At 39.8% G+C, this 12,031-nt stretch overlaps 1 long non-coding RNA gene across 2 annotated transcripts in view; it reads right to left on the reverse strand.

The window, feature by feature from the left end:
- LOC111259327 (uncharacterized) overlaps positions 1–12,031 on the reverse strand; it is a 65,396-nt gene that overhangs the window by 35,023 nt on the left and 18,342 nt on the right. Inside the window, exon 1 of one of the 2 annotated variants that reach the window (XR_002679580.2) lies at positions 1,325–1,920. The exons of the other annotated variant lie outside the window; for it this stretch is intronic. This is a non-coding gene — a long non-coding RNA (uncharacterized LOC111259327). Of the gene's footprint in view, positions 1–1,324; positions 1,921–12,031 lie in introns of those variants that run through there. 2 annotated transcript variants of the gene reach the window in all.

Consider the following 12,031-nt stretch of genomic DNA (forward strand, 5'->3'; position numbering starts at 1 on the left):
GCTATTTATACATAGCGATCGTACACCAAACAGTTAAATCTGGGAAGATGATGCGTTGGCACAAAAGCTACTGTAGAATGCGACGAGTGCTTTTTAAAACCATTCTATGCTAAAATGAATGCTTCAAACGATTTTACAGCTAAACAGTGATTGTTTCCATTTATATAGATATATTGATTTGGAACCAGATGACTTCCTAAATGCTAATTATTTCTCTGAGAGCTGAAATCTTTTACAGCCAATACCTTTGCAATGGACAGTAATGTTCGTGCAACGAACCTCAAAAATATTACCAAATATAAATATATTAATGCTATATGCGCTGGCCAATTGTAACCCAGAATAGGAACTTGAATCATTTGAAAAAATACTAGGCTTCAGCTGGGGCCAGAAACTTCATAATTGTAGGTACGTAGCCCTATCCATTCGACCGCAATCGAAGTTCTCAGATTTTTAATCTTCGTTATGGTAAGTTCCTTCTAACTTGTAACCTGAATCGCTGTGGGAACATAATACACTGATTATTTGTCTATGGCTCTACGGTGCTACAATGCTTCGCATCCCTGTACGGATATATATGTCCTTCGGCGCACGTAGCAATCGAAACTATATGGCTTTTTGCACTCAGTGGCACGTAGTATATAATCCTTACTTGTTGAAACCTGGCTGTGCTTAGGTTAACTACCCAATGTAATGTGGGCCTATGAAATCGACCCTTATCTCATGTTTACACATAGCTTTCACCTTAGTTGGTCGGTTACTTCAAATAAATCTTTCTGACACTGCGGTAATTCGTCTTCTGAGGCATGAAGTTAGTAGAATGCATGCAATTCCAGGTCTATTTTTTGCGGCATGTGCTTCAGCAGCCAATAGCTTTTGCCTGCCGAAGATGCAACAAAACAACTACTCTGTTTGCTTCTACATGCGTCTATCTAGTTCGTCACATTTTACCATTTCACACACAATTTATAGTGTATATTTGATTAGCTAATAATAATCAAAAAACAACAGTTCACTTAGATGAGTCAATAAATGTATGGCTTTGGTTTCTGTTACTTCGCGTGTATACTGCCGCCGACCTGTCGGACAGAATAGGAAAATTCACTGATCAAAAGGATAAGGCCTGCCAACGGCTTGAACAGGTTTGCATCGATTAAAATCCAATAAAAATCGACGAGTAACGATGATTCTCTTAACTAACTCTGGATAACTTGCAGTTCTCATTGTAACTATACACAGCCGCAGCAGCAGCAGCAGCAGCAGCAGTAGTTAGGTTTTTACTTTTTTGTGTTAGGCAGACTTGCGTCGAATTAGTTTCATATACCTCTCACGATTTGTCGAGACGAACGAAACGTCCTGTGCTGCGAAAAACAATTGCGAAACTTGAAGCATATTTCACTGAGGACGAGCGCGAAGCTTCTAGGGTTTTGCCAGCGAGAGTTCCTCGACCTCTAGCCACATCTCAAACTTAGGTTTACGCAGTGACAAATTACACCTTCTCTCATTCTACCTGCTTTTTGAACAAAACACATTATCCTAAGGTATCGTTAGTTATTCTAGTATATCAGCTGCACGAATTTGGCGTCTTGTTATCTGAAGGTAAATTGAAATTTTGCGAAAGTTAAATTAAATGAGCGCACGCATAAAAGTTGAGTACGAAGTAACTGATCGTGTCAAAAGTGTTTTCAGTTAATTCAATGCACAGTAACTTGTCGTGTATGTATAATACAGTAATTAGCAGACGACGAGAAATTCGCAATTTACTACTTAACAACTTAAGATTGGTGGTTGATCAACTGGTAAAGAGGGGTACGGTGCCGTGTCTCGAAATTTTCAATTCGCCCGTTTAGAAATCGATCCATGTGTTATTTTCGCTAAAAAAAAAAAAATTTGATTTGACGCTACAGGCTGCGTAATAATAACGATAAATAAACAATAGCAATAAAACATCTAGCGAGCAGCATTGGACCACGTTGAAGATTACCCGACGCCATTGTCAATGTTGCTTAACTGCGTAGGTTTTTACCTGTACCAGAAAAGAAGCATAGTGCCGTGCCGCAGGTAAACTTACATCTCTGAATCAGTGGCATGTGTACGTTGCGATCCGTAGCGGCTTGGTGGTTAGCCGTAATTGAATAGCGTTTGAAAAGGTGCTCCAGTGCTTCACGTAAAGTTCGAAATTATTTATGATTTCGTAAGTTTATGATCACGTGCTCAACGAAAGCTCTTCGCGTGACATTTATTTGCACAACAATTAACTAATTAGTTTCCTTACTTGGCGAAATAATAGACATTGTAATTGCCTTACTTAACAAATAGACCGTGAGTTCGATAAGCAGACTCAATAAAACTGAACTATTACATGGAAGACTTCAAATGAAGTCATAGCTATTAACGATAATGTTCGTTTACCATTCGATTGAATCTTTTGCCATTGTTAAGATCAGCACTAAGCAAGCAGGTCTCAAACTTTCTGCGCTCTATCTAAGGAAACAGTACTCTCACTGATGCTACTTTTCAACCAGATGGCCAGACTGGATACAGACCACACCTATAACGCGCCCTTCATAAATAGATGCCTGATAAGCAGTGCATCGATAAGATTTGCGAATTGAGGTAAACGAAAACAGTGAACGAACATCAGGCCTACCACTCTAAACAGGCCTCGAGCCTTCGAGACATAAATCTGACTGGTAGATATAAAGGAAGCAACGAAACAGTTCGGTGGCCTGTCTTGAGGATTGGACACCATCCCGCAACTTTACGATTCATTCTATTTTATAGAACCGGGGAGAAGCCTCTCGGTCCGTGATTTGTAGCACTCGAATTTCGTAACTATCGACTGAGTTGTTTGAAGCGCAACGGGCAGGCAAGGGAACGAAAAAAGGGTACCGTGATGACATATGTGCAGAATAATTTAGTTTCGAAATAAATTCGAGTTAGTCTATAAAAAGATCATTATGGTAAGCCAAGAAAACTATTTATAGTTTTCATTGTGTAGGCAATCGTCCTTTTTTGTTATAGTGCAGGCGGAGCTAGTACGAACGGTACAGCTGCAACGAGAATAAGGCATCGACCTATCGGCAGCGGCGCCCTTCTGGGGTTTGATCCAAGGCTAAATTTATAACTTCAGCTACTTCCACTATAGTCAACAGAGAGACTATTGTTAGTATATGCTACTGCCAAGACGTTCGAGCTTTAACGAAAAGTTTACTTATTAAAACAGATGACGCCCACACATTTTCAGTGTCCGAAATGAACTATCTGTGTGCATTACTTCTTATTTGGCATACATTAACATATGTTTGGCTAGTTATCCTCGGGCCGTATGTATCCTCTGCGATAATGCGGTACCAAACAAATCCAAAATTTAATGCTACTTGTACATAAATGCAGTATAGTTGTCATTGCTTTGCAACCTCAATCAAATGAAAAGAAAAAAAAAAACTACACAGGAAGATGCGCAGACAAGTGACATCGCCAAGTCATAGATGAAAATGTTCTATAGTATCAAACTAATTATACGAAAAACGAGAAATCTTCAAAAAAAAATGGGGATCTTTAAAGTAGAGTAACACACCGTTATGCGCTAGTAGAGGCAAAGGTGGAGTAAGCTAATTTGGGATATAGCGTGTCGATTTAAAAATAGTAGTTCAAAGGGAAGATCATTTTAATAACGTCATAGGTAGAATATTGTCATGAGGTTTGATCATTTGACCGAAAAAAAGAAGCCTAAAAAATCGCGATACACCTTATGAACGTCGAGATAGATAGCTCGTCAGATCTTAGGCGATCTTTGAGCTATATTTGCTCATTGCGTAGTTGCTGAAAGGGAGGCCTACGAAAGAAACCAGTGGCAACAAGGAAACAAAAGATGAAATAGATTCGCGGTCCGAACCTGCCCTCTCTCGTATACAATTTTAAATTAGTCACCAACTTATGAGTGTGTAAAAAGTACTTGCCAAAAAAAAGTATCAACTCCACCGACTCAGCTTAACAAACACTAAACACTTACGCAAGATTTATTTACATGGAAGACATTATTATTTCCGTTTTTAGACCTTGCCAAGGCACGGGATGCACCAGTGGTCCTATCATAGGTCCGCGAATAAAATAGATTTGACTCTTGCTCAAGGCCAGCACGCCTGAACGGTGATTAACGACTCCAGTGAGCTTGGTAAAGCATGGCAAAAAAAGTGCTATCGCGTGGAACGCAGCCGTACCGGATGTCCTGACTACGGAGGATACGTGACAGAGACTCGATATGGCCTCCCTTTATCAAAATCTCAAATGGATTTCCACTTTTCGGCTAGTGCCCTCAGTTGAAAATGTACAGCTGCAAAACGTGTCGCTTCCCAGTCTTTACTAAATTCTAGATATAGTAAACGGGTTCTAAAATGTGACTTCCTTGGCGTCTTCACATATTTGTAAGTAAGTGTGCAGGAGATTCGCCTTGGAGCCAACAAGGATTCATGAAGTTAGGTTTACTGACAATCTCAATTTTTAAGTTCTATCTTCTTGAACCATGGCCACGCACTTAATTTATAATTTATTTTAGCAGAAGCGAAGTTGTAGACGAAGGAGTGCCAATATGTACTCAGTCAACAATGACAACGACGTTCGGCACGTACGATTTCTGCACTAGAAAGGAAATCCGAGTCACTTTATTAACCTAGCCAACATCAAAGTAACGACTGGAATCGATATCTCACCTTAGATAACTGTGGTAGTTTCTAGGATTTTAGATAAGATACTCAGAACAGCTACGGAATCTGTTGCTAACTTGCCCGTGACCATGGGATTTTAAAGAAAAAATATTACGAATTAATAAATCAATATAAAAATCTCATGAATGAGGCTCACTGAATTATTTGCTTTAACTTTAGCTTTGGGCTTTGTCTAAAAAGTATCGACGAGCCTGTATAGTTTCACCTTTAGCTGGTAGGAACCACAGGCCTGTCCTTCAAGTAAGTAAGGCATTCTAACATCCTTCTCTGGACAAATATGTCCCAGGTTGACCCACTCGATGACTCGTACATTTGTCGGATTCTATTTTCCTATATGTATGGCGTAAAAGGGTAGGTCACATCGCCACCATATAGTAGTGTAAACGCATACAAACCGCTAAGAATCAATAACAAATTTCTAAATCGATAACATTATTTAGGTTATCTATGAAGCAGTTAACGACAGGTACAGGACATTATTATTTAAGAGCTCACAATTCCAGTATCCGTTCCACGCTTGTGTCTTGTGTCAAAACAAACGCGACGAGACACGCTGTCTTCAAAGATCTGCCTGGACGTCTGTGTGTCTCCAAATACATCAATAACTCAATCATACGTACTTCCACGACGAAATGTGTATTCTTGAATTTGGCTAGAGCAATGAATGCAATGTATGGCCGTCGCCGCAACAGTAAAATCTCTTCAGGAAATGCACACGCGCAGATGAGCGCGGAGGGCTCCGAAGGGTCAAAATGTACTGCTCATTTCGAGACTGTAGCAGACGATTTTTATTGATCTATTGGCTTATTTGAGAAGATCGTGCGAAACGCGAGTCTCCAAGGCCCTGTTCGCTAAAGAAGGAAAAATATCGATTTCGCATTTTCGCCTTCTTCAAATGGCTGTATAGAGCCATTCAGGTTGAAATATGAAGGATGTCAGATGTCGGAGAATTTCAGAGTTGGCGTCTGTCGCCGCGGGAAATGGCCACGTGGTTGTGTTCGTGAAATGAACAGGAAACCCGATCATACTAAAAACTACAGCGTATCTCTTTGCGATCCTATACGAATTACGTTTAGGAAATATCGAAAGAAAAAGCCTTTTCGTTGATAAACATGTTCACCGTATGTTTTTTACATAGTGTTTCTCTCAGATATCTAAACTAGTAACACCATGAAATGATTAAAGGAATACGAACATTCATAATCTTTCCACAAAGATAGTTGCATCAATGAGAATTGTATTTTTTTTAATATAGTTTCTTTCGCAGATTACTAAAGGTCTTGTCGTTGCTGACACTTCTGGGCTTTTTGAACAATGCCTTAAGATACCACCAACAGACTATTCAGTCTGGCAGTGTCCTCTTCCCTAGTATCACTGTCTTTTCATATATTTGCAGGCAACCATTGCTAAAATGTGAGCAAATCTGCAGCCTAACGTTGGATATGAGTCCATTAGAATCTATAGATAATAACTGAAATGTACCTAACATACGCCTATATATTCCGTGCAAAAAAAATAATACTCTGATATCCAAATTAGTGACACAAAATGCCAGCCACATATAAGCAAAATAAGTTAAAATGATGCATAACCTCCACTGCCAGTTGTTTATGGTAGAGCACGCGTTCTTTGGACGACGTCATTATTATATACATGGGTCTGTAATAGACGTAAAACCGATCGGGCTGTATTCGTTAACTGTATGATATTGTTGTTTTGCCAATGACATGCTTATAAGAAGTTCCCGTGGGTTAACTTGGATTGTGTAGTATGTTCAAATATAACTGTACTTGGAATATCCCCCCTAATGATACAGGCACATAAGGAGCTTTGGCAAACAATGAGGTAAAATCGTCTTGCGAGAGTAGCAATTTTAGTAGATTTACTGGGTCTAACCAAAACTAAGCTGTTTCAATAACTATACGTAAATTTTTAGTTCATGTTTTATTGAAAGAAAACTTGTACACTTACTAAGGACTAAGGCTATACGATCATTGATATTAGATTTTGTACGTGTGCGATATATAATCACATGTCCATTAGGTATATTATGATTCATTTCTGTCTTCTCCATTCACCGTTGCCCCCCGTTCTGGCAACATCAAGTACTGCGGTTTTGCAAACACATTCCCACGTTATAACAGTCCGACTATAGGCGCTTTCAGATAATATGCATTCCCTACACTGAGTACGTACCGTTGGTTTTAACCGTTCGCGTTGGCCAAAAGTAATACATGCACAGAGAAGCATTAAAGGACTATTACTGTTATCCAAATCGGACAGAACGTCTCATTAGAAAAACACTTCAGGAATATAGGTGTTATTACTTTGCTATTTTCTTTCATTCACGCCATCGACATCTAGAATTTACTAGTGATACATACTCTGACTCGCCACTCGCGATGCGCACCTTTTCTGGCAAACAAAAAAAAAACAAGCAAACAAACAATGAGGGTTTGCTACTCTGAATCAATAATTCTAACTGGCTGATTCTTCTAGAATCGATAATTGACGACAGGTCTGTAGTACTTAGAAGACTGGGTTCGAATTTGGGCGCGGATTCATTTCGCTTCGTGCTGAGAAGCTGTGGTCGGATAAAACGCCCAAGGGCAGTACCGGACTTGAAATATCTACAGCTTTCGTCCCTGGCCGGCTCCGGCCTGGGATTTCTTTTTGTTCTGGGGTAATTTGGACATTACGGAAGTCGTCAAATCTGCGATTTTGGCTTCGTACCTAGGCAACCTCCATCTACTTCACTGGTAAATGGTAGCATTTTTGCTTTCATAGGCGCTCTCCCGAAATAGACCTTCAAGTTATCCCATAATCTTATACTTTAGGTCATATACTTCAGCTGTGTAGACAAACAATTTCCTTCAAGGAAGACTTTCGAAAAACCTTTTGTGCACATGGTGAGATTTGAACCTGCGATATGTGACAATCTACGTTACTGCCACCTAGTATCTGATAGTGTAACTAGACTGATGGAAATAGTAAAAGAAACGCCTAGTTCTCAAGATCCGTTTTTAACCCTAGTGTAAAGTCTGTTTTCTTGAATGGTACTTCTTCATACAAGTAGACGTATCAAAGACTTTTGACTACATACTTATACGCAAAAAGCGAATTCACTTCTCTTATTAGATAATGTCATAGGATCTTGGTAAACGGGTTTATTTGTAATGGCAATAATGACACAGCCGGTAGGACCTAAGGAGTTTTGGCGGTCTTAAAAGAAAGAGAACATATCATTTTAAGCTTACCAATTAGTCTAAATTGCTCATATAAAAAGTTCTAGCCGAAAACTTGTTTTTCAATAAAGATCCATATTTTATTATTTTTAAAAAAATCAGAAAAACTATGATTTTAAACAAGTGTAGAAATAATAAAAAAAAAAAATTAGACATCCCTACATTAACTTTATTACCTTATGTGTGTACATACGTAAAAATAATACATGTGTTTTGTAGGCCTATTTTCAGCGCTTGTTTTTCTAAAGTGCGTTGAACTAGTCGACCATACTGTTTGATAGTTTCTCCAAAATAGCCTCAGAAGATCAAGAAGCTGAGACCAAGATTGAAAGGAGATTCTCTGAATGGCCTGTCTTGACCCGACCCTTAAATGTAAAATTTCCTAAACTTGTCTGATTACGGTGTATTTTCACAGATTTAAATTAAGTTTTTTAATTTTATGTATTATTCGTTTTTTGCTTTAGTTCTTTACAGACGATTATCCCATGGTGTCGAGCCGTTGTATATGAAAGATAAGGTAGCCATGAAGCATACCACAGATACACAACAATGATAGCGCGAGCTACCACTGAGTTAAGTTACTTGCACAAAAATGAAAACCTTCAATTCATATTCAAAGTAAATATGTCCCGCTAAATATTTATGCGTCTAACAGACAGAATGCCGCATTCAAACAGTACTTGGTGTCGAGGTAGGTTAGAAGGTAGCGAAAACAGGCCAATGTATATTTACGCTTTGGCACTGCAAGCATCGTTCAACTTTGGAATATTCATTAGTCAAATATCCCACTTTACTTTTCCTCGTACACCTACAAGGTATGGGTGTTATAAAAAGTATTTTGTATAATTTATTAATGTAATTTGAATAATAATAAATAAAGATCAACTCGAGCAAAGGCTTTCGGCATAATGAAGCAGACACTTTTCATGAATAAGTGTATGAAGGAAGAATATATGTGGAATTAATTGAAGTTCAAGCAAAATTATAGTAAATTCCTTGCTATTATAGTAAATCTTTCACCGCTTAGACGGCAGTAGTACCAAAAAACAAGAGGCGATAATTGATATGATAATCATGATATCCGTCCTTACATCCATTGTATGCGAGCATAGGCCCAGATTTCTGGGCCTGTTTTGGAACATCATTAAACGATGCTGTGTAGATTTTATTGCTACTATTGTGAGGGCAAACTGAATGGAATTACTTAAGGTCACAGGCTATTTTATTCACAGTACATCCTAGGTCTTTAAAGATGGCGACGTGTTTCAAAGCTTTTGGGAACCAAAGGGGCTTGCTTTAATGATTGTTGATTATGTACTTGTATCTAGGTTTGGTGTTGAAATCTGACAGGAGAAGTGTACGTTAAAAATGTACAATGTGCAAAAAGTACCGTGTGCTAGATAATATTTTGCGAAAATAAGATAATATTATTAATTCCACAGAACCACGCGCAAAAGTCGAAAGCCTAAGAGTTAATTATACGATAATTTAAATCATAGTTTTTTAAACATGAACGCAGAAGCGAAGTTCAGTGACCGATCAAATTCAGTGAAGCCTATAATATAGTGTGAAGAGAAAACGAGGCACCGAGCGCGTGTCTCTACGTTAGCCTGAGCTAAGACGCGGTATAGGGCCCAAAAGCTAATCCCGTGAGATGAGAAGTTTCTCGGTAAGTGTTGCCTCGGGCTGCTACCTCGTGGTAACGATGTTGTACATAAAGGCAGGAAAGCAACTGAGTTCTTGTATGGTTGCGCTCCCATACTCGTGTGTAGCCGTTCTTTGTGGGGTGACAGGAAAAGTGTAATAGTAGCACCAACAAAGGTACAACAATCCAGTCAACAAGGGGAAGCTATGCAAGACTGATGCAGAAGCCGGAAGGACGATGCGGTGGGGGTAATGGTGTCTGGCGTTGGAGACAGTCTCGCTGTGTTCCTGTGCAAGAACGTCCACCATGAACAGTCATCGTTACGATGCTGGGTGGCTGTGAAGACGGACGATTCAACAACGACAATGTCGAGATGGGAGCCACAACAGCGGCAACAGAAAAGGCAAGAAAGAGAAATTCAACAGTATGCATATACGGGCAAAGAAGAAAAAAAAGCAGGTATATGCTCCTCATAAGCATAACAAGTCGACAGTTTCTTGTCGCTCTTTATACGTCCTTGTAGCCTTCGCAGGTGATAAGCGGTGCTGCGCAGGCCGCTGTCTGTCTTGCCGCAAGCTACAGCAGCGCCCTACTGTATGGGAGCAGCTACAGTTAGAGACAGGTTAGTGAAAAGGACGGTTATTGATATCTGTAGATTTCATTAGGGGGCCAACAACGAATTGCCAGCCTGTTTTGCTTGACATCATATAAACTAGTTATGAATATCTGTTTATTTTTATTATACTACCAATTGGGTAACAATACCGAGACGCGCCGATCAGTTCTGATTCGATTTCTACCTTTGTTTGGTACAATCTTTGTCACTAAAAGCCTTCATATTACACAACTGCTGCGTTTGCTCAAATCAGATATAAATACGACATATTCTGCCGTTTAGTTGGCATCGTGGTCTACATTCCAATGCTGACTGTTTCTATAAAACTAGCATAGAGTCGTCATTTTGGATGGGCCCCTACGCGATCAAATACGCGTTTACCCGTACACGTGTTGCCACTTCAACGAAAGAAGGCTAATGAATAGTAGCGTTAAACTACCAAATATGATGATAATGAATTTCAAACGTGAGTTATATTTTCAATTGTAGATGGAATAATGTCGTTTTCTAATTACGAATAAATTGTCAGCCGCGTAAGATCTGAGGTTGGTAAGAAATCAGAAGGTTAACGACAGCTGTCGAACATAGAACGAATTTGTCTCGAACGAGGCCTTCTCGCTCTGAGGGAAGAAGTGGCGCTAAAATGTTGAAGCCTTCCGAAAAATATAGGCGTTACTTAATTCGTCCGCAAGCTCAGTTTATCAAGATTTCTGAGCCTATCTCGCGAATGGTAGAGGCGACTGACATGAATATTCTAAATTCATAGGTTGATTTCTATAATAAATGGGCTGTTAATACTAATATGTGCCTCCATAAAATTCAGCATGACTGTTAACGTTTTCTATTGGCACGGAAGCAAGTGATAGATGTAAATTTTGAACGATTAAACAGGAACGTGGAAGGATTGTTTTATTAGCGGCCACAATTAGCTTCAAGTCGAACTTGTCAACAAAGCAACAAGACCAAGGACTATTCTCTCTGAAGAAATTGTTAAGGCTCCATATAGCTCTGTTGTCTTCCTCGAGCTCCCTTTAGCGCTAGCATCTCGTGTTCCTCGTTCAAGCAGAGAAGGTGTACTGCTTCCTGCTCGGTAGTCTACAGAGCTGAGGTTTCCGCAAGAGAATCTTTAAGAGGTTTTTTTAGGCAAGGAAAAGTCGAAAAGAATACGCAGAGCACCAATCCACCGCAGCAAACTGCCTGGCGACATTGGCCCCGTCGTAGTCAGTGGTTTTTCCAGTAGATATCGAAGCAACCGGGAATGTTGGACTAAAGCAGTCCCGTGTGCCTCCCCACCGTAGATACAATGACGAACAGAGAGCGGACGAGAAAATAGCGCGACGTGCGGACAGCGCTGCCGCTCGTAAGCAACAGCAGATGTCGATGTTTGTATTGTAAGAAGGAAAGAAAAAAGTCAGACAAATAGGCTTCTTTTAGTGGTAGCGGCAACGTCGTCATCGTTGTCGTTGTTTTACATCGCTAGACTGCGGTGAGTGGAAGAAAAAGACTAAAGTGGAACTATACTAGAGTAGCAGAAGTAACTGCAATAGAAACTGGAGTTATAGTTGCTATGATTGAGGTAGTAGTAGCTGGTAGTGAAGGCTGCTTCGATAGATACTATTTGCGACTAAGAGAACAGGTGCTGCCAAAGAAACGACGTAAACTGTGTTGTATGTACATAAGCTGGGTGTAAAGGACCCAGAATCGGGAACGGAGCTAGGGCCGGCTCTAAGTCCCCAAGGCAGCAATATTGTTTCAGCTTCCGCCGCTGCGTTGGCTGCCAAGACACGATTTGTCGTCT

The sequence above is a fragment of the Varroa jacobsoni genome, unplaced genomic scaffold (genome assembly GCF_002532875.2).
Source record: "Varroa jacobsoni isolate VJ856 unplaced genomic scaffold, vjacob_1.0 scaffold_321, whole genome shotgun sequence".
NCBI lineage: Eukaryota > Metazoa > Arthropoda > Arachnida > Mesostigmata > Varroidae > Varroa > Varroa jacobsoni.